This window comes from Sciurus vulgaris, assembly GCF_902686455.1.
Source record: "Sciurus vulgaris genome assembly, chromosome: 6".
NCBI classification, from domain to species: Eukaryota; Metazoa; Chordata; class Mammalia; order Rodentia; family Sciuridae; genus Sciurus; species Sciurus vulgaris.
In genome coordinates, this window is record NC_136466.1 from 92,108,133 (window position 1) to 92,133,058 (window position 24,926).

General features: G+C 33.8%; 1 protein-coding gene across 4 annotated transcripts in view; it reads left to right on the plus strand.

Moving 5' to 3' along the window:
* KIAA0825 overlaps positions 1-24,926 on the plus strand; it is a 399,846-nt gene that overhangs the window by 82,394 nt on the left and 292,526 nt on the right. The gene's annotated exons all lie outside the window — the stretch shown is intronic.

Genomic DNA, 24,926 nt, shown 5'->3' on the forward strand with positions numbered 1-24,926 from the left:
CATTCCAAACCTTGAGTTTTGATAAGGCACAAATAGTTTAAAATTTATTTCACAGAACTACTTGAAGAAAGAATGTATTTTGTAAGGGAGTGCTACTCAGAGCATAGACTCAACATTAATTTGTATTAATGTTTTCTCATTGATCATCACCATTATTCCTTAATATCTATTTACAAGTATGTAAGGTCAGTTGTATAGTAGATGCTATTTTTTTAGGTACTTTTCATTTGCTATGTTCCACATTAAGCACTTTAGGCATTCATATATTATTTGGTTCTTGGAACATCTCTGAAAGTTGTGTTATATTTATAGACTGAGAAACCAAGTTTGAACAAGCTAGGTAGTTTGCCCAGAGTTCTCTTGCTACAAATTCACTTGACCAGTATCCAAACCTATGTTGAAAAGCCTGTTCTCTTAACTACAATGATGTGCTATCTCTTGCCTAAAGAATTTTGTAACTTGAAGTGTAATCCCATTTTGGCCACATTTTAGATCCTGATATTTTGTGTGTTAGACTTTCTACAATTATAATACACATTTATTTCTCTACATATAAGATTAAACAAACTTGAATTTTTAAACTTTTATAGTAATGGAGTACAAAGTTGCATCACTGCATTTTTTATTTGGAAAAGATTTGGAAAGAGAAAAATGTAAGATTTTGCATTAATACATGAAAAGGAAAATAATACTGTTAATTTTTTAATTGGCATTTTAAATGTAGATAGAAAATCTTATTTTATTCCTAGAAATTTGAGTAAACTGGTTACACTTAAGCGTTAAACCAGAGTTAAGCTAAAAGTAGCTAAGTTACTGACATAATTGAGCCAATTGTTGCCAAGGTTTGAGAGCCTTTAAACAGTTAATTAATTGCAAACAATACCATTAGTTAGAATTATGTTTGTGAGAAGCTTCCACATTTTTTGTTTGACTTATCTTTGCTGCACCACCATCCAGAATTTAAACTGTGCATCAACTCCAAACCTTGTTTTATGGGTGAAAAAATAAACAAGCGTTTTGGCTGGTTAACAAATCAAGTTTGCAAAAAAATTAAGATCATAAGAAAAACTTCCCACTGCCTCTCAATCTCTCCTAAGAAAACAAGCAGACTTTTTCCCCTAAGAAAGTATTTGTACTTAGATTCTCCTTACTAAATTTGTATCACCTCTGAAAATCTTGATTAAAAAGCATGAGAAAAAGCTAGTCTTGGTGGCACTTGCCATAATTCCAGGTACTCAGAAGACTGAAGCCGGGGGATCTTAAGTTCAAGGCCAGCTACAGCAAGACCCTTAGCAATTTAGTGAGATACTGTCTCAAAATAAAATAAAAAGAACTGGAGTTGTAGCTCAGTGGTAAAGTGCCCTGGCTTTAATCCCCAGTACCAAAATAAAAATAAATAAATAAACATGAGAAAAAAGACTGGATTTGTATAGGCATGAGGAAAATGTGCTTGGATAGATATGTGGTAACACATTTATGTGTCTGTATCTTTATTCACCTAAAATTTTGCTTTAACTACATGGACTCTATTTTCTAACCTAACTATTCTTCATTAAGTGTTCTGAGGTGTCAGTCATTGTTCTACAGACAGAAGGGCAACAAAAATGGAAAGTTATATTTAGTTAGCAAGGAAGTAGATGTAATTAATTGTAGTAATATTTTTGCTTTTATGTAGTAGCAATCAGTTAACACTAAATTGCACTCAATTGTCTATCTGCAATTGTCTACCTGCTGTGTTCTAAGGGTAGAAAACTATTTCACTTGGTACATCCTCTAATTGTAACATTCAGATCCTAAGGATGGAAGATAAAAATGACTTCCCTCTTTTGTTTTTTTCTAAGGACAGGTCAGTTTGAAATTTATATACATTGTTAACCATTCAATTACCTTTTTTTATAAATAGAGGGTTTGGGTTTTGGGGCTGGGTTTTGGTGCTCACAAGTGCTAGGTATGCACTCCACCATTGAACCACATTCCCCACAGCCCCCAATACTGAGGTTACAGAAACTTCATTTTTTAACTTGAAAAAATAAATGTCTATTTAAAAATATAAATGACAGTTTAAGAACAGAATTAAAATAATTGAAAAAACAAAAAAAAGAAATTTAAATGAAATAATTTAAAAGTGAACAAATTTATTTTGCAACCATTCTATATTGATTGAGCATAGTATGCATACTTGAGATTGTTACAAGCCAAAAACTCATTTTCTATAGTAAGTGAGTTGCTAATTCACCTTCCTAAAACTTTCCTGGTTTCTGCTTTACCCCATTAAAATTATGTTATTCTACATGCTAATTTATGAACATAATCCTTAATGTAAATTCTTAGCTCTATTGTTTTATATAAAATATTCACAGGTCATGAATCCCTAGATTCATCTTTAACATATGTTCATTTTCTCCAATGAACTATTGTAAATAAGTGTTACTGTTTAATTAACATGTTTTTTCTCAGATTCCTAGAAAATGTGATATGTGACTTCTGGTTATTTTTCTGTTTTTTAAAATATTTTTTAGTTTTTTAGATGGACATAATACCTTTATTTCATTTATGTGGTGCTGAGGATTAAACCCAATGTCCCACGCAATGCAAGGCAAGCACACTCCACTGAGCCACAACCCCAGCCCTGGTTGTTTTACTATTAATCAGTTATTAGAATCCAGCATATATATGTTACAAGTGTTTAAGATGAAAAGTTTAATTAGCAAGCAAACATTGATAAGATTCCTTTAAAAGTGAATTCTTTTCAAATGGAGACTTAAGAATTTTAATGATTTTTTCCTATACCATAATATTCTTCATATGAAAATCAACTTGAAAAATGTATATTCTAATATAACATTTTCATTGCAATTGTTTATGTACAAGCATGAACATCAGTGTCACATCCATCAAGTCAAATATTTGGCATAAAAAAAAATTCTGCCTCAAGATAGTTGTCATTTAACAGTTTAACATCTTTACCTATTTGTTTTTACCTCAAGATATCTTAGTTGATTAAGCCTGCAATAATGAAAATTCCACAGACGTGAGAGACTTAAACAACAAATATTTATTTCTCACAGTTTTAGAGGCACCAACAGATTTGATGTCTAGTGAGGGCCCACTTTCTAGTTCATGGATAGCAGTCTTCTATGTCCTTAGATGGCAGAAAGATAAGGGCTCTCTTTTATAAGGACACTAATCCCATTCATATGGGCTCAGTTCAATCCCCAGTACCAAAAAAAAAAAATCTTTGGAGTGGCATTTTCTGAGTATGAACTCATCCCTGTAAAGGATTTTATAAGGAGAAACTACTGGTAGCTTTTAAAGTTAAACTAATCAATTTTCCTCCTGCCATACTTGAAAATAAGAAAATAATCTTTAACCCTTTAGGCAAAATGTTCAAAAGTCATTATGGATTTTCAGTCAGAATTTCTTTTGTTTCTATCATTCTTAAAATTTAATTTCTGTTCCTGATTATACATGTATTTTTAATTTTCTTCTATTCTTAGAAAACACTCATAAGAATATCGATGGCCTATGTAAATGGAGATCTAAAATTGCACATGTAAGGAAATGAAAAATCATTTTAAATAAATAATGTGTGTTGCCTTAATCAAAAGCAAAACCTATCAGTATTTGCTTTTGCAATTTATTTTTAACGTTGAATAAAAATAAAAAAAACTCTTGTCTATTATTTAGAAAGGAGTAGTTTACCCTCTTACTCATTTAATCTCTTTCGTAACAGGACAATAGGAAGTACCCAAGATAGCAGGTAAGTCAGAGTCAGAGATAAGAATCTAATAAGGGCTTTGGAATGATCTGCTGCCAATAAAATATTAGAAACTAAATAATTTGAAGTTTTGTAATTTAAAATTCTATAACATAGTCATCACTGAGCTAATTTTAGAATAAATGGCATTATATTGTTTGTCTTCCAAGGTAAAACTAACTTTAAGTTCAAATTCAGTGTTAGCACTTCAAAAGGCACAATGTAGTGTAATTATTAGAGTGGACACCCAAGTCCTATACAGAAGAGAAATTACCTCCAAATTTTATGATGATCATTGTCAGACAAAGCTATATTGTAAAATTCCTTTATAGCACCACCTTTATCCTTTTTCCAGACTGTACTGAAATCAATCATAATCATCTTTGTTATTGTTTTTTTTATGCATTAAAACAGTAATCCTTCATCTATTTGAGGAGGATATACTTTTTAATGTGCATTTTTCTTATAATTTTTCTTAATCATAACAAAAACTTTATAGTTCACAGTTATAGTACATGGGGCTAGTTAGTAGAACCTGGACCCTGAAAAGAAATAGGAAGATGCAGCAGTGGCAACCCCTTTAAGATCTAATAGCTAAAATCTAATGTGGAATCCCTATATAAAAGTGAGAAACACCCTTTCTTGAATTTATGGACAAAATTTGGTTGAAGCTTTATATCCAAGTCTCTAAAGAGACTTGTGTTCTCTTTATTTAGCTTGAGCAGTTGCCCTTAGTATCTCATGCTTTGTACACATGCAGATTCATACAAGCTTTTTATATTTGTTGATAAGTGATAATCTTAGATTATGCCTTTTCAGTTACTGGGAGGCAATAAGCCCTTTGTATTATTAGGACCGATACTTGCAGAGATGTGAGTTACAGAAAAATATGTACTTTGACATTTATATCTATATCTAAAAACAGGGATACTAAATGTGAAATTTAGTGAAGGTCATTCAGCCATGAACATCACAATGTGTTTGCTTTTAATATTTTGTTAAATATTATGACCATGTGCCAAGGTTTCTGGGACACAAAAACCATACTAGAAATCAGACAGGTATTTAAAAACATTAAACACCCTGATAAGAATTGTATCCTTTTGGTTTTCTCTGCTGCTCTGAGAATTCTTTAAGGTTCTGTCATTTTCAATCAACAGAGAGTATATGTGATCAGTATATCTGATAAACTTGTCAATGCCTCTTTAACACAGGATTCCCCAACCTATTCAATTCAGACCCCCCCTGCCTCATTTCAAGTATCTTGATAAGACAGAGCTATGTCACAGGCAGCTGTGTATAGCCAGCTCAGTCTACAACTAATTTGTGCAGGAAAAAATTAAATCAGGAGGTAAATTATTTCATGATTGCTCATTCCCAACAGAGTTGGGCATCATTCTGAAGAAAATATCAAATAATTGGTTTCAGGCCGTGTCAGACACATGCAATTCCCTTCTCTAATGGCTGTGTGTGGTAGCACCAGTCCTCAGGGGTCAGCAAGGAACTGGAAATAGCTTAGTGCCAGGCACGGCAATAGAGAGACGGAGCACATAGGAAATGAAGTGGCAATAAGTGCAATCCATAGGGGAAATGTGCTTCACTTGGAGTTTAATATATTGGTTCAGAATCTGGCAGGAAGCCATGCAACAATTGTTTACCTTTTTGTCAGCATCTGCATCTGTTCTGTTTTGTAAACAGCACTTAACTCTCAGTCAGTAAATGCTGGAATCAATAACAACTGTTAAGGGATTTCCTTACCCCCCCTTTTCATATTCTATAACAAATGCACAACTACAAACAATGTTTGCTTAGATTAACAAGGAACAGACATTAACAGGGTCAAAGGGATTTGGTTGGGAACATTTTATAGCTTCTTGGGTCTATAGTAATTATATCTGTGTGATTTGAATGTATTTTGTAACCTATCCAAATTAAACTGTTAAAAAAATGCTAGCACTCAGTAATGAAGATGATTTTTTATAATTATCTTAAGTACTGTGTATAGAAAACTGCTGGCACTGTTTGTAATAATTTAGTTCAGTGCAATATTGTGTATTACAGCTGCTATGCAGAAATATTAAGTTGCCTTTTACAGTTTTAGGAAATTAGTGATTATATCTAGCAGTACTAATTATTTAAAACATATAGTTAGTAAAAAAAAAATTGCACACCACAGTGAGACATAAAAAAGGGTTGATCTGTGACTAGTGCCTGTAAAACTTAGTATGTCATTAGTAAATTCAAGAGAAAGAATTAGCACTACTTTTAAGTTCACTGTCTTCAGGAGAGATCGAGTAGATGAATGCTGTCATAAATGCAGGATTGTTAAAATAGTTACGGGATCACTTAAAAGTGAACATCACCAAGATCAAAGGAACACATTATTGCTAATGGGATTTATGCATGCATTTCCCCATGCTCTACTTTGGAAATTTACTCCTTAAAATTTCCACATTCACACTTGCTAAGTTGCCTAGTTTTTACTTTTGTTAAACTACCTCATATTTTATTAGTTCATCAGGTTACTGAGCCAAGATTTGCATTCTCTCTTTTGTTTAATTTGTGTAAGTGGTGTGAATTTTTTCCATTTTCTTTTTTAAATGTGTATGTGTGTGTGCGTGTGTGTGTGCACACACTGGTGATGCTGGGAATCAGGCCCCGGGCTTCTTTCTTGCCAGGAAAGTGCTATAACACTGAGCTGTAACCCCAGCTCTTTTTCAATACTCAACAATTATTTTGCTATTTCACTTGTCTAAATTATTTAAAAAATTATTTAAAAAACTCTGGTCAAGATTTTTTATAGTTTGCTGTTTTATGAAATAGATTTAATTAGAAATAAGACTTCGAGATTTGGATACTAAAATCTCTTTTTATTCATGTTGAGAGTATAAATAAAGTAGTTGGGTTTCATTTTCTCGACTATTCATAATATCCATGTGTTTGGTTTTCTGGCATTGTGGATTGTATTAACTACCATATGATAATATACATGCAACAGCAAATTTGTACATTGTAAATTCACTGTTACCACCTAGAATGTCTAGATTTTGGGGTTTTTCATCAACATAAGAACCACATTTCATATTATATAAATCTGTACTTCAAATTTTAATTTCTCTTGGTTTATTTGAAGTGCAGCATGTTTTCAAGCTTAGACACCACTCAGGCACTGCCCTTTTAAAATACATTTTATCCAAAGTTAGAGAACCAATTTATTAATACACTCTATTATGACATTTGCATGATTCAGTAAAAATAAAATAACCTTTAATAGTATTCCATGCTTTTCTACAGAGTATGGTGAAAAAAAAAGTATATTTTAATAGAATTTTTTCTCCAGATTAGAATATGCCAACTTAAAACTTAAAAGCCAACTTTCACCTCTTATAATTACTTCTTTTACCAGGAGAAAAATGGCCACTTACTAGCAAATATCTCTCTACAAATTTAAGTAGTATAAAAGCAAAATAATTTAGCTTCTGTTTGTACTTTGCCTTTTTAATATCTATTTGATAAGAATTAGTATCTCACTTATGTCATCTTGTGTTAAATATTTTAAATCAAACCTTAATCATTTTGTATGCAAGTTTAAAAGAAGATTAAAATTTTCATACCCAAACAGCTTAAAATGTTCAAAGTTTTGTCATCTTAAAATAATCAAAGTGGCTATCCTACATTTATGTTAGCATTAAAGTTAACTTATCTTTAATTGTGCTTGAAAAATCGTAGTGGTTAACCAGAGCATATATATTCTGATTGACACCATAAGGCCCTAATGGGGGGACGGGTATTGTCTATGGATCATTAGCTAATTTTAAAAAATTGATTGTTGAAGATAGCCCTTTGTTGTATTAGGTTAAGGCAATAATCATTATTCCCTAAGCAAAGGGAAAATTAAGTGCTAATTAGCAGGTTATAAAATGTGCAATAGTGGTTAGAACATAAAAATATTTTCCCACTGGTAAGCAGACACTACCTGGGGAAAATAGAGTCAAAAAACTGATCGCTGATAGCTAACTATACTTTTCAAACCCCATGAAGTAATATATTGTAAGGCTGAGTTATTCAACATCATAGCAAAGTTTTCCACTTTAAAATTTAAACTTGTAATTCATTTTATTAATTTTTTGATAAATTATTATTTAGAATTCTAGGCATGCTTATTTACATGTAGTGTGTTTATCTTTTTAATTTTTTTTAGTTGTAGATGAACACAATACCTTCATTTTATTTATATTTTTTCATGTGGTGCTGAGGATTGAACCCAGTGCCTCACACGTGCCAGGCAAGCATTCTACCACTGAGCCACAACCCCAGCCACATGTGTTTGTCTTTCAATTTTTTTTTTTTTAAGAACTTGAACCCTCTATTCAGTCTAGTCTTTGCTTGTTTTTCCTCATTTTCCTGTTTTTTACTTAAAATGAGTCTTTGAAAGGACAAATTTAGAGGTTAACTTTTTTAAAATATCATATGGACATAATTCTAAAGTCAACTTTGTAATAAATATAAGAGATTTCTAATAAGGTACCCTCTGTGATTTGTCTGGGAAAGAACATTTGTACTTTTTGAACAGTAGTTAGAATTTACACAGTTACACACAATAGGATAAAATCTAGTTTTCATATTGGGTCACTCACCAAAATAAGAGTGTCCATCTAAAATTACTTTGGGATTACTTATGCCACTTCAGGACAAAACAAAGGGGCACATGCTACTCCCCCAATTTACCATTAGCCCTTTGGAGTCTTCTAGCCTCCATGTGAATTCTAAGCATGTAAGTTCCCTTTTGCAAAGCTGGAAATCTTGCTTACCAAACAGAAATAAAAGTCTCCTTTCTGACCCTCTGAGTTGGTATGAGTGAGAAGACTCAGCTAATGTAAAAGAGGGGCTTTTACAAGGCAAGCTGTAGTGTGCTGTCCATTGTCCCTCCTCCCATTTGAGACAAGGCCCACAGAACAATCTGTAGCATGATAGGAGAGTCCCATTTATTATTTCCATTATTTACTTCTTTTTTGTTACCTTTGACTAAAAACCTTGGAGAAATATGATCCTAATAATGCCTTATGTGAAGTTTTTGTTCCATTTTATTTGTGTTACTTGCCATCAAACACAGGGCCTCTCACTGGGTATGGTGGTGCACACATGTAATCCCAGCTGCTTGGGAGGCTGAGGCAGGAGGATCACAAGTTCAATACCAGCCTCAGCAACTTAACAAGGCCCTTAGAAACTCAGCAAGACCCTGTCTCTAAATAAAATACAAAAAAGGGATGGGAACTTGGCTCAGTGATTGAGCTCCCCTGGGTTCAATTCCTAGTATCACCTTTTCATATGCACTTGCTCTACCACTGAGCTGTACTCCTAGCCATACTTAAGATATTTAGTGCTTCCAATAATATTCTGTCTGTATGCTTTGTTGCAGGTAGAGCAATTTACAAATTAGTCTGATGAAGCCTTTTCTCCCTTTCCATTTAGGTGTGTGCCTATGATTATTTTCCTTGATAGATAGGCTGGCATAGATGTCTTCCACAGCATGCATTTGCAGTGTCTTGCCACTTTGAACTAAAGGTGAGAGGGCTGGGGAGTAGCTCAGTGGCAGAGTACTTACCTAGTATGCCTGAGGCCCTGGGTTTGGACCTTAGCTATACACACACATACACATACACACTAAGGTGAAGAAGACTTTCTGTGAGCACCCTGCCCAACTCCCTAGAAGAGTCCAAAGATGAGAAAATAGAGTGGGCTCTTCCTTCTTAGGAAGATACTCCATATTTGTTTGTTCCACTTCCAAAATGTACCTCTGGAATCCTGGTTTGTTATTGTTTTGTTGTTGTCTTTGCTTTGTTTTTTTGGCAGGGTTGGGGAGTGGGGGTTCATATCAGGGATTAAACCCAGGGGAGCTCAACCACTGAGCCACATCCCGAGCCCTTTTTTATATTTTATTTAGAGACAGGGTCTCATTGAGTTGCTTAGGACCTCACTAAGTTGCTGAGGCTGGCTTTGAACCTGTGATCCTCCTGCCTTAGCCTCCAGGGCTGTTGGGATTACAGGTGTGTGCCACCACACCTGGCTTTGTTATTGTTTGTTTCACAAGTATTAAAATTGGTGAAAACAAAAGTTTTATGAAAGTCTCAAAGTGTGTTTCTTCAGTGTTAGAAATGACAAAGTCAAGGGCTGGGGTAGCAACTCAGTGGTACAGTGCTTGCCTCGAATGCGTGGGGCACTGGGTTCGATCCTCAGCACCACATAAATAAATAAAATAAATGTATTGTGTCCATCTACAACTAAAATAAAAAAAAAGAAAAAGAAATGACGAAGTCAAGATTGTTTAGCTTGTTCTAGAAAATGTTACAGGCAGCTCATTCATTAACCTTGATTTACATTGTAAAACCAGGGGGGGGAAGATAAAACTGAGATTTTAAAAATATATAAAAATATTCTTACTTTCTATACAGTCATTATAGTTAAACATGTAAAGTTATGCCGTTACAAATTTCATAAACTTCATAAATCTGAAATTTCGACTCAGGCATATTTGTAGATTTCATGATGACATATTTAAGATCTGAAATAAAGTGCAAATGAAGTGATTCCACTGCTAAAATTGCATTTTTCTAGGGCTGTTTTTATTACTCTAAAGAAATTATTAGGGTAATAAATTTGTTATAAAAATTAAGATATTAAATATACATAGAAAGTGCTTATGTTCTCTTCCCTCTAATCCCAATCCCCAGAGTTAGCACTCTTATTCACATTTTGTTGAATATTCTAGAAATTTTCTTTTGCACATTTAAGAATTCATGTATGCATTTATAATTTTTAAATGTGAGATCAAAATAGACATATTATTCTATAATGTGTTTTTTCACTTAATATTTCATGAACTTCCCCCATGTCATTGCAATCAATTCTAATATTCTTTTCAGCAGCACCATAATTATTCCTAATATAGACATAGGCACAATTTATTTGCATATGGCTAAATTTAAATAGATTTTAACTTACTCAGAAAAATATTTTTTTCTTCTCAAAATCAATATATACCCGGTGTTGCCCACTGTTATGTAAATGTATGTGTATGTATTTAAAATGTATAAAATGAAAAGTGTTAGGTCTCTTCCATACCCTTAATCCTAGTACCTTAAAGCAATCTGTTAACAGTTTGGTATGTGCCCTTCCACACTTATGCACTTACATTCTACAAATTTCTCTGCAATTTTGTTGTAACTTACTATATCATGGACCTCTTTTTACATTAATACACGCAGAGCAATCTGCATTATTTTCTTTATAGGTTGCAAGTTATGTATTGTATGATTATATAATTATCCAATTACTTAATTAACTCCATGATAAAAATTAGAATTTTCCTGGTTTCTTTGTGCACTTATGTATCTTTATGAGTGATATTCCTGGGACAGAGAGTAAACTAAATTGTGTGTGTGTGTGTGTGTGTGTAATTTTTTCACACTGTCCTCCAAAACAAATATACCTAGTAAGTCTTAACTACAAATATGTAGAAGCACCAATATCCAGATTAATGCATTTAGACGTCATTAATTATGATTTTTAAGATGAGTATTGAATCCCTGTGCTCGCCTGCCTCCTTCTGGATCATCAAGGTTATTGCTGTCTTTTCAGCTATCCTCTCAATGCTGCAAAATAGGCCTGAGCAAAGGATGGCAGTGACAGGAGAATGTAATGCTCACTGTCCTTCAGCTCTTGGCTTGTTTTCCAGCTTTGCCACTTACCAGTTATGAGACCTTGGATAGATTTCCTTTCTTCCATGAGCATCCCTCATTTAATCTAGAAGATGGAGGTGATAATAATAAAACCTTTTTCACAGTCTTAGCATTAATATAGATATTAACTGTAGTTCTGCAACAAACTAAGTGGTGTCATTATCCTTATTTAAAACATACATATATACATACACATTAAAATATACTAACGTGGTGTCACCATATAGCAATACATAAGAGAATGAATATTTGTTACATTTTAAATCCATTTACATATAATGACTACTTCATTTTACCTTTGAAGTGCTTTGAATGTTGTTTTATGGAAGTGTTATATTAATTTTTTTTTCAATTTAAAAATAAACACTAGCTGGGTATGGTGGCGCATGCCTGTAATCCCAGTGGCTTAGGAGGCTGAGACAGGAGGATTGTGAGTTCAAAGCCAGCCCAGCAACTTAGCAAGGCCCTAAGCAACTCAGCAAGATCCTGTCTCTAAATAAAATATAAGAAAGGACTGGAGATGTGTGTGACTCAGTGGTTAAACTCCCCTGGGGTCAATCTCTGGTACCAAAAAATAAAAATAAACACTAACTTTGAAATAAGACTAAATTAAAACTAAGAAATGTATCCAGAAATCTCCTTTGCTTGTTGTGACTCTGTGACTGCCAGATCTAGCTCAGAACTGATTCTTGCCCCAAAACTTCCAGAGTTCTACAGCTAAAATTGATCATTTGCTCCCTTGAATGTTCCACAGGCCCTCCAAACACAACAGGGATACCTGGGAACTTCTCACTATCCCTTGACCCCTGCTTCTTTTCCCAAAACTTTGGCACCAACTTTTACTCTCTGCTGCTTACCCTCCCTACTTTTGAAAGAATCACCACTATTCTTAATTTTACCTTACCCCCTAAATATTTCCAAATCTCTCTGCTCCTCTTCATTCATGCTATCAAGGCCTTATTTAGGTCCTTATTATCCCTCATTTGGGCTGTTAAAATAGTTTTGTTTTAATTATATTTCCTATGCTTACTCTTGTTTTTCTCAAAGACATCTGCCTGCACACTTTCTGCCCCTGTTTAAAGCTCTCCAGTGGCTCCTCATCACTGTCATCGTCATGCCCCACTACTCAATGTTGGAAAGCTGACCTCTGTGACCTAGCACTTTCTTTCTCTTCATCTCATGCCTCCTTCTACCTCACAATTTTTCACTCCTCACTAAAAAATTGAACTGAGAAAAAAATCCCTGCTGATATTGCTATGTTCACCACCTCCCATTCTCTTCCTACCCTTCTTTGCCTAATTCCCATTGATCCTTTATGACATTTCACATCTAGGAAGTTTTCATAAGCCATAGCTCCTATTCCATGCTCCAACAGCATCTCCATATTCCTATCTTAAGGCTCTTTGTGTATTGTATTAAAATATCTAATTATGGGTCTGTCTCCCCTTATGGACTCTAAGCACCTCAAGGGCAAGTATTATTTATTTTTCTCCAGCACCCAATCCACTGTCTATCGCATGCCAGGAATTCAATGAATACTTTTTTAACTGACCCATTTTCTTAAAATCAGAATCTGAAGGTATAATAGTCTATACTGGCAGCCGACTAATCAACTTATTGAGCCCATACTATTTAAAATATAGTGTGCTATGTTTAATGTGGATTAAAAAAAAATAAGACCCTTGCCTTTCATCTAGATCAAGAAATAAAATACAAATATATGAGAAGCTACTGGGAGTTATGCACACAAGCAGCTGGAGAGTTCTGGGGGAAAAGGATTCCATCAGGTAGGGGTCCCTCTGACTTCAGTCCAGGGCAATTAAGATGAAATGAAGCCTTGTGGGTTATAGTGTGGGCAGGATCTGGAGAAGCAAAAAGCAGGAAGAGATGAACAACAGTATTTGCTTTCCTACAACTCAGGGAAAAAGTGGTAGCTCTGAAATGAATTCCAAAGTGAGAGATATACACAGAATGAGGGGTTTACTTGGAAAGAAAACTTGAGCTGTGTTTCTTAGGTTTTCTCTCATCTTCTAGATCAAACCTGTGTTCATTCCACTGGTTGCCTTATTCCATAATTCAGTTCTACTCTTTGCTACCCCTCACCCCACTAACCCTGGAATACCTAAAAATTTGTCATTTGAGAAAACCACTTACCCCAATGCAATTTCTTTCCTGAAGTTTGAAATAAATTTAAAACCTGATTTTGTTTGGTGTCTTTAGGTGCCTTCATATCTAGGAGGTAAAAAAGACTAACCCAAATAACAACATAGAAAAAAAGCATAGAAAATCCTATTAAAAATTACCAAGTAATTCGTGTTAGATTTCAAATGCATTAGGAATTCAAGGAAGGAAGATTTCACAGTAAAGAAGAGCAAACTAGAAAAACTTCTTAAAGATTTGGACTTAAGTTGAGTATATCTTGCATAGGCTAAGGGAAAGAGAAGGTTTCCTTTCACTTCAGAGAGTACCAGCGGTAGAGGTTACTGTTGCTTGGTGAAAACAAGGAGAACTGTGATTGACACCTATGAACTAGTCTATAAATAACTGATAATGGCATTAGCCAGAACTCTAAACTTACAAGTGACATCTTTGTTCTTCCTCATCTCTGTTTCTTATAGAAAAAGGAAAGAACATTTATTAAATGAAGACTACAGTAGTTAACACAATTGGACAAAGAACTGAACAAACCTTTGAAGACCTTAGCAACAGGAACTTAGCTCTCGACCTGTAGTTCATCTTCTCTTGCCTTGGTTTCTCCCTGTGTGATGACTTTGTTCTCAGGCCAGTTTCTTTACTCATGGAGGTGTGTGACTCCTGGCAACTTCCTGCTCACACCCTAACAGCTTCCTGGAACCTCAGTTCAGAAAGTCTCAGGGGAAAGTTCTGATTGACCAGGGATAAGGTTGTTATTAGAAGAGGAAAGGGAATGCTGGGCAGAAGTCCTAAGGTGTTAAATAAACGGACAGCTGAATGACTGATATGTAGCTTAGGAACAGATAACCAAGAATCTTAAAAGCCAGTCTAATGCTTAAATTATATATGGTATTATTATTATTAAAGGTTTTTAGGCAGAAAAGTAGCTTGTTTATTAATAAACAGAATTTATCCATTGATTCATAAGATTTCCTGAACAGGGAAGGATATGAGGAAGCCACCTTGAAAAACATTCCCCCACAGATCCCAGAAATCCAAGTGTGAATTTTGATCAGAGTTTATACTGAGGCAAAGTCATAAAAATTTAGAATAGGATGGCTAGGTAGGGATACCAAGAACTAATAGGGAGGTAATGGAAGTGACTTTCAGAGGGTGGTTTCCAACTCAGCAACCAGAACAAGTTCGAAATCTAAAATCTCAGGCTCCACCCCAGACTCACTGAATCACAAACTCTGGAGGTGGGCCAGTCAGTCTCTGTGTTAAGAGCTGTATAGATAATTCTAATGCGTGTAAATGTTTGATTGACACCAATGTAGTGTGTTTTTTGAAAGTGTGGAGTACGGAGCCAGACTTCCTTGAAATCCTAGCCATTGCTTATGAAGTTTGTGACTTTATACAAATTATTTAAATGTTTTGTACTTTAGAGGCAAATGCTAATATTAGTTCTTGCCTCACAGAGTTTAGAGAATAAGACTAAATGTGTGGGAAAATATTTATAACAGTATTTGAATACATAGTAAGCATTACATAATTATTTTCTCTTATTGGTAGATCTTGGTATTTGAAAGAAAGGTATTCATATAAATGATAATGTACACTGAAGTGCACATTGGCTTCTTTTGTTGTGGGGGGGTGGTACTGGGGAATACTCAAACTGTATGGAGCTCACAGACCTTAACAAAATAAGCAGTGGACCAAGTTTGTCCCAGGAGCTATAATGCACTCACCTCTATTTTAGGGAACCCATTCTTCCCTCATCTCTCACTGCCTTTTTCTTTTCCTCCTTTCCACCTACTCTTCTTTCCTTCTTCATCAAAACCCAGCCACCAAAAATACTCTATCCAAAAGGCACTGAGTTACTTTTAAAGTATTTGTGTTTATTGAATGAGGTTTTACACTTCTATTGTAACATGAGATCAAGTAAGTCTAATATTTGATTATATACTAAAAGTAAAAAAAAAAAGGTTATCTAATTTTTCATGTGTTTTTGGTTTGCTCTTTTTCAATGAAAAAATTTTCCCATGAAAAAAACCATAACAAAACAGAGCCCAGGATTGATCATTTATATCTAAATAAGATGACAGTCAACTCCTAGTATTTTCTTTAGTTTCTTATTCACAGAATACATGTCATTGAGTTTTTCTTATGTTTTAACGTAATGTCTTTCTTCTTGTCTGAACTAAAATAGTTGGAGAGGTTAACTGACAAGACAGACATGGCAACCAGAGTTGTGGTGACTGTTCTGGGTCATGGCCCTGTGAGTCACCCCACTCTGCTTTCAGATGGCCCTCTATATCTCTTATCACCACAAGAGGCACTTGTTACATGGTGTTATTTACTTGCATTGCCTGCACATTTTTACTGAATTAGCAAGTGAAACCCATTTAAAGGCTTAAAGGTGCTTTTTGTAGACCATATGTCTCTTGAGAAAGACATTATAAAAGATAGTTTCTGCCTCCTAGGTGCTCCAAAATTTTGTTTGAAGTTTGAAGGAAATAGGACCTTACTTTTATGACTGCATAACTTTTTCTTAGGTGAGAAGGGCAGCTAAAAAGGTAAGATTTAATATAAAATTTACTAGACAAAGGGCCAAAACACCCTACCTCTAAGGCCTACGCCCTGTTCAGATAGAATAATGAGCCCATGAGGACAACTTTCCACATGGGTACAAAAGATTGCTATTATCACCATGGCTGTCTCTTTTCATTGTAATTTTAACATACATTCATAGGCATTATAATTTTCTACCTGATTTTTTAAAAAGTGTGAAGTGAATCTTATACTTTACTTTTTAGTATAAAAGAAGAAAAATGTTCAATCTCTTTTGAAAGGTTATGATTCAATTAGAAAATATATTAGGAAGAACACTCAGCATGTGTTTTAACTTAAATCTGTCTTTTTGATGATGGCATTATTTTTATTCCTGTGTTAAAATTTTAAAGTTAATTTTTAACATGTTATATTAAGAGCTGATAATGTAATTTCTCTGTCATGGCATATTCTTTTAAAAAATGAATTATTGATTTTCACATACAACCTGAAGCTATAGTAAAAATGAATTGTTAACTTGGTTTAAGTTTTTTCTACAGGCTAATCTTTAGTCATGATAAGAGAAAGTAACACATATGATAAGAAATACAATTAACCAAACTCTAGCAAAGTTTGAGACTGAGAAAGGAATATTAGGAAGATATTTTATTAATAATGTACCATTAGAACGTATTTAAAATTTAGAACCCATTTCATTGCACTTAAGAGACACCTTTTCATTAAGATGTTCCCTAGAACGGCAGCACATCCAAGTGTTTGCAACTGGGATTTAAACCACCATAAAACAAAGGGCAACTGAGAAAATATTCAGAAGTCTACCCTGGGTACCATTTTGGATTTTGGCTGGATTTGAATGTACTCTGTTCTTTGATTAGTATCCTCAACCAACAGTGTCTATGTCAGGAATCAGATATTCTCTCTCCTGTTCTTTCATGGAGGAAGGAGGGAAGGAAAGGGGCGGGGGAGGGGGACAAGAGTATTGTACCCTTGGCAAATGAGCATTAAGTCAGATCTCTTGCTAATGTAATACTGACATCTTTTGCCAGAGGAGATGGAATGGAATGTGAGAGAATTTTATCATTTAACAGTAAGTTTAGGTGACATCCAGTGGAGCCAGTGTTGGTCTGGGAACCATCAAAGGAAATAATAGAAGCAGTTTCTTTTCAGTGTTCTCACTGACACAGAAGAATAGCCTCAGGTTGACTCTATCTCCACCCTTTCTAGCTACTTAAGTTTCTCTTGGTATGTGAAGCAAAGTCATATTTGTTGTATGTACCTTTCTGAAGGGCCTTCAATACTATAATATGAAATAGTATTTAACATAAAATTGGTATATAGTATTAATATGAAATTAATATTGGTGTACAGTAATGATATGAATGAAAAGATATTTTATAGAATTTTATTACTATGTAAATATTAGCTTTAAACTAGATGAAATATTAGATTCTTATTAAAACATTTTTATGGGCTGGAGAAATGAGTTAAGAACAATTGGTTTTGTCCCTTGACAGTCACCAACATGTTTCATTTTTACATCATTCATGTGGGTACTCTGATGGGTAATGGAGAAAAAATATCTCTGCCTATAGGAGCTTAAAGTTTCAGTAGATAACTCCCAAACTAACAATTATAATGTGACATACTAAATGCTAAAATGAAAGTATGTGCAAGGAAGACAGGAAGAAGCATCGAGAATAGGAGCCTAACCCAGCCTGATGTCTGAGGGCAGGCTTCTCAGAGGAGATGGCAATAGTATCTTATATTTGTACAACATTTCTACCTCCAGGAGATACTGTTCTAATGTGTTAACTCAGTTAAACCTCATGCACTATTGAGGCATAAAGAGACTAAATAACTTGTACAGTTATTTAGTTATTTTTAACTAATTATTAAGTTATTTTTAACTTAATTTCATTAAGTTATTTTTATCTCCACATAGGTAGTGTAGAGTAGTATCCAGATTTGAACCCAAGGTCTCTGGCTTATAGATTCCAGGTGTTAGCCCCTCCATATATCTGTCACCTCTTGTACTCTGTAAATAGTGCATCACATGATAAAACTTGGTGGGCGTGGGCAGAAATGGAAAGAGAGAAAGAGGGAGACAGAAGAGTCTAACTTCCAGCTTCTAAGGGATAAGTGATTCCTGAATTCAAATTCAGCTTCATTTATCTTTATGAGGTTAAGTTTCTTCAACACTGTAATTCTTTCTCTACTCTCTGACCATTTAGGAGAGGGGTCCTGATACTTACCTGTGGAATTTCTAAATTTCCACATAGTCAACTTAGATCAGTTTACTTTTCCACTCCACAGATTTTCATTTCATCCTTTTAATCATTTACTCCCTCATTCACTCAAAGTTTTACCCTACTTTGGGTTGTACATATGGAAACCTCCTCAGAAAAGAGAAGTAATAAATTCAGTTCTGAAAACTAAGGTAAAAATATTTCTTTTCTTACTTGTACCCCAATTGTCTTCCAATATAAATTTGCAAAATAGTCAAAGATAAAAAATGCTGGAGAAAAAAGATAAAAACAGTTCCAATTTCTTCTTAGTGCAGGTGGCAAACACAGTACCTGATTTTCCAACTACTTGTTAGGTTTACATGACCAAGAAGCTTCTTTACAAATTCATAGTTAGGGTGTTTGCATTCCACTTCTCCCCTGCTGTGGCTCTGGGGAACCAATCATTCAGGGGGGCCTTAGCTTCTTCAGGTTCTGGAATATACTTAGTGGGCTCACCTGTTCTCTTGGGTGCTAGGAAAACACCTTATTTGCTCCTATTCAGTCCTTGCTGCCTTCTTCATATTATAATACTGTTTAAAAGTTTTCTTTACTGGAACAAATGTATTCCATTTGGATTATGTCATGAATTTCATCTGTACTAATAAGGCCTTCAGTGGCATTTGTGTGTCACCTTTTTTACATCACTTGTCGGTGACTCTGAGAATACCTCCCCACTGAAAATGGATCCATTTGCAGTCAATAGCAGGGTGGCTAATGTTCATTTTTCTTGGGAAAACTGAAATGTGTGCCTTTTATCCTATTATACTGATCCACCAGCTTCAGATTATCTGAGTTTGTAGCTTCTCATTTTCTCTAGTATCTTAATGCTGTTATTAACAAGAATTCTGTTGCTAATGGTTTTTGAAAATAATATGTGTGCTTTCAGCCACTACCTGTATTCATATGGTTTGTCTGATTTAGCTGGAGTTTGAAATTCATTCCAAATGCTGTTTTGTTGCAGATCAAATATGAGAAGCTCTAATATTTCTCTGGATTTATTTTCAGTGTCCTAAATTTTACTAGAAGAGAATGGGGCTAATCATTTTATCTATCAGTCATGAGGTGAAGAATACTTCCCCCCCACCCCGAACTGGGGATTGAACCCAGGGACTCTCTACCACTGAGCTATATCCATGCCCTTTATAATTTTTAATTTGGGTCAGGGTCTTAAATAGTTGCCCAGTCTTACCTGGAATTAGGATTCTCTTGTTTCAGCTTCCTGAGTCACTGGGATTACAGGTGTTGCCACTGTGCCTGGGCACTTTTAAATATATGTTCCGTATTCTTTATGAATGATACATCAATAGATAAAGATGAATATATAGATAGTTATGTATACACACATGTATATACAGATTCTGTAAATACATATTTATAAATATATGCACATATATTTATATAACTGTGGAAAGAGAGCAAGAGAAATGATTTTTGTAAATTTTATTTATTCCATGTATGTATAATATGTCAAAATATATTCTACTGTCATGTATATCTAAAAAGAACAAATATTTAAAAAGAAGAATTCTGAGCATATCCACTCACTTTCTTTTTAGGGTGAACTTTTTCCCCTGAGGTATAATTTTATTTTTTAAGCACACAAAAAATTATATTTTAGAGTGAAGTGCTTTATTATGCTCTGTTTCCTAGTCAATTATTGTTTTTATATTCTTTTGCACACATTTTCTGTTTTAGATGTAATTGTCAAATGTACTTTGTCAAACAGAATACTATACAGACTGCTTATAGAATATTATAAATTTTCTTTATTAACAAACTTGCACTATAAATATTTATTATTTTGAAGATTACATTTTAGGATTAGGGATAAAATCTTTTTTTGGGCCAAAACTATTTGTTTCTAGGGCCCATGAAATTTCCTTCATTTTTTTTTTTAACCAGTTGTTTTTGAGTGCTACTTTGTATAAGAGATTATGCTTGGTTCTGAGATACTGAAAATGAATAAACTGGGCTTAGTCTCTAGCATCATAGAAATCATTTTATGCTTGTGATGAATGAATTTCAACTATTCATTAGTTTTTTTCCTAACAGCAGTTCTTCTTTTACCTAGGGCAAATCTGTATGATATGCTCTTTAAAATTGCCTACAGAATATTCATTTTTCTTTCACAAAGTGGAGGCCCGCCTGGGCAATGTAGGGAAACCCTGTCTCAAAATAAAGTGTATAAAAAAGCCTCGGGGTCTAGTTCATTGCAAAAACACTTGTGTAGCTTATATGAAACCCTTGGCTCAGTCTCCAGGAAGCATCACCCCCCACACCAAAAAAAAAGTCATTAGGTATTTTACACAATAGCACCTTTTGGGTTGACTTTGTACTATCAAAATCCAGGTTTTCTAATGCCTTAAGGGCTATTTTTTAACCACAAGAGTTTTAACTAGAGCTCATGGACCCCTCAGGCAGTGGTCTCAAACTTTAGTGTGCAGAAAACTCACTTAGGAACGAATATTTATGGGACTGATTGCACAGATGCTGATTGATGATATTTGGAGGTGTTCCTGGAGTTTGTATTTTTAGTAATACAAATACAGGAGACCAAACGCCCTTTGAGAGCCATTGATGGATTTCAGATGATTTGGTTTTAGCCCTCAAACTGTACCTACATGGAGATTTTCCAACAAGAACATCTAGGAGAATTTAGGAGACTTTAATTTCTCTAAAGGGTCTACAAAAAAAGGCCATGATGATATTAGGAGCAGCAGTTTACATGTGAAAAGGAGTACTAGTAAGGTCAGCCACACAATCAGCCTCAAGAACCCACATGGAAAAGTCTAACAATGAAAAGAAAAACTGCAAAGCAGGTAAAAATACTCAGGTTTCATAGTAATCCCTGAACAGTTGTTTTTAAGGAAATCTCAGAAGTGAATAGGTGTGTTGGGAAACTGAAACATTGTTTTAAATTATTTTTACTTTACTATAGAAGCAAATAGAAACTTTAGTATGCTAATTTGCATTGTGACTCACCTTAGGAGGATGTAGTCTGTAGGATTTCCCAAACTTATTTGATCATATAACCCTTTTCAAATGGTTATCAGTTTGAAAACACCCTTTAATAGACGGACAAACATTAGTTCCTGGGTTCAACATAGAAGTAACTTGCTTCATAACCCTGTTGTGAATTAAAATTTAAATTGTTCTCTAAATAGTCTGAAAAATAGGAAAACAGAGAATTTTGGATGGTATTTTAGAAAAATTTAAATTAAAATTGTAGAAGAAAAAAACTAGTTATTATTTACATAGACTTTACTCATTGCTAGTTGATGATAAATTAAAGGAAGTCTTGCCCTAAAATGAATTTTTTTTCCTTTATGATATTATATCATAAAGATATTATAGGTGAGATTTATATTTCCTAAGCATCAGAGCTCAGGGGCTGTGGTTGTAGCTCAGAGGTAGAGTGCTTGCCTAGAATATGTGAGGCACTGGGCTCTATGCTCAGCACCACATAAAAATAAATAAATAAAATAAAGGTATTTTGTCCATTTACAACAAAAAAAAAAAGAAAAAGAAAAAGAATCAGAGCTCATCATACAACAATCAACAGTCATCAGTTATTATTTCAGATATTTTATAGAACTTATTGGTGGCAGACCAAAGATTGCATGGGTACAAACATGCATATCCGAGTCTTCCTTTTTTAAATATTTTTTAGTTGTTTATTTATTTATATGTGGTGCTGAGAATTGAACCCAGTACCTCACACATACTAGGCAAGCACTCTACCACTGAGCCACAACCCCAGCCCTGTCCAAGTCTTCTTCAAAGCAGGGCAGTTCTGTGGTTATTTAAATAAATAATTCAATAACTAAATAATTTAATGAATGAATAAATAAAGATTCAATTGACATAGAGGAAGAAAGAAGCCCCCTGGATCAACTGATTGTATCTAGATGAAGTTTTCTGGAGAGGTGATTTGGAGGAGAGGAATAAACAAATAATATTCAAAGAAGAGGGAAAGAGATTATTTTAATAAAAGAAAACAACATAAAGGAAATTTCTGCTGGGAAAAGTCCTTTCCTAATTTGGCTAGCAGTGAAGAGTCTCAGGGACAGAAAAATAGATATGCCCCAGTAGATAGAAATCATGAACTAAGGTGTGATCACTAGGACACTAGTCCTATGAGATACTGTGGGGGAAATAAGTCAAATAAGTTTGGGAAATGCAATTTCATCCTTTGTGTTTAATTTTGCTTTAATTGGCCTTTCACAAAATGAATTTATCACAGAAGTATTTTCCCCATAAATTAAGAACCCTCACAAAACCCCTTAGGAGAACACTGAGCTAATAGTGATAGGAAATAAGGACTACTAATTAATGGGCCTCCACCATAATCATTGTTTCTTTGGGACAAAAATGATTAGATTTAGGTCATACATGTTATTCTGTACTCTTTCATTATTAAGTTATAAAGATTTGTCGAATTAAAATGGATTTGCCTTTCAATATTGTGATTTGTCTGAAATATAAGGTCCTTCTAACTCCAGGGCATGAATATAACATCTCTTCATGTAGAACCCTCAATTCCTACATAATTTAAACAAGTGCCACTCAGGTTATTGTGTTACAGTGTTATAGTGTTTAGTGTTTTGACTGTTACGGTGTTTTGACTGTTAAAGATTTTTCTTGAGATGTTTCTTTGCTTATTCTTATAAATACTTATATTACTTCCAATTTAGAATTGAGCAAAATAAAACCTTCCTAAATATGTTTCATTTTAATTCGAACTATTGAATGCCTTTCCTGATTTAAAAAAAATTAGGAAAGATTTTTAACATCTCTGAAAATTTGTTTCAAAAATATGTTAAATTCAAAAGGAACTTTTTAAGATTTAAAAAGTTAAACTACTTAAACTAGCCTGTTACCTCCATGAGCAAAGATTTAAAAAGAAATAAAATTAGCCAAATGGGAATCAAACAATGACTAACTAGAACATGATTCATGTATTCTTTTTTCTTTTTCTTTCTTGAGGCATGATATTTCTGGCAAAATCTTAGTTATGTATGCTCCTCACATATCTTCTGAACCTGGAATTCTTAAAGAACAATGTTAGGTATAAGTAAGGCTATTTAGAGATTAGTTTTAATGTATATAGGAACTGAGATCAGTGAACATGGGACTGAGGTCATGTATGTGGGACTGAGGTCAGTGTAGAAATGAATGCAGTTTTTGTAGGTATTTGTAGATTTTTTTAAATTTTTTTTTTTTAATTCTATAAGAACACGACTAAATTCCACAGTCGAAGTTGGTAGATATCTTTCTCATGTACTGGCAAAGATATCATGATATTTTTTGTCCTCAGTGAAAGGCCATTATATGGATATAAGTTGGTGCCAACATTGTAAAGATTGACTGAAATGAAATGAATTATCTATATAAAATAATTACATTTCTGGAAACTTCCTTCTAAATCCATGTAAGGAAAGCAATCTTTTTTGATTTGGAATCACCAGATTAAATCCTGCATAATTTCTGAGGAACATTCTTTAATATTTTCTCTCCAAAAGCACTTTATGCTTGCTTTATAGGAGTTTACAGATTTTCCGTTTTATAATTTCTCCTCAAGATAATCCTTAAATGTATGTTTTAAGAAGTGACATTAAGGGGCTGGAGTTGTAGCTCAGTGACAAAGCACTTGCCTAGCATGTGTGAGGCACTGGGTTCAATTCTCAGCGTGGCATATAAATAAATTTATAAAGGAATTTTTATATAAAGTAAATACAACTAAAAATATTTTTTAAAACAGAAGTGGCATTAATAAAGGATTCTTTAAATCCTTGAGAACATAATCAAAAGTGTCACATGGTGATGTCAACCTAAAATGAAAACAACAAATGAAACTTAAAGGTGTGTAATAAGTGAACTATTTCCAAACACTAAGAGTATAAGGTGTTTTCTATAATAATAAAATGGTAGTGAGACTTGACTAGTAACATAATTATAAGAATAAAAATCAATCTTTGTTTATCTTGAGTTATATTGTTCTTATGCAAGCAAGAGATATCACAGTTATTTAGACAGGAGTTATTTTTAAACATGATTTCATGAACTACATAGTCTATATCCTATTGCTGAATTAATTTGCTTCTTTTTAATGATATAGATATAACGTATAAAATCTTGCAGTTATACATCCTTTATCTGGTCTTTTAAAACATTTTTAATTTCAGACTTTCAAAAGAAGCTGCCAGAATAATAAGAATTCCAAAATTTATTTCATATTTGTATTTCTCAAATATTAATATTTTGCCATTCATTATAATTCTACACTTGTTTTTTCTCTTCTCAAAACCTTTTTTTCTGAAATGGGAGTTACAAACATTTATTATATACTTCCACCATAAAAATAAGAGTATTCTCTTTCATAACCACAGTATATACAGTTGGTTAAATCAGAAAATTAAGTCATGCAATAATAGCATTGTA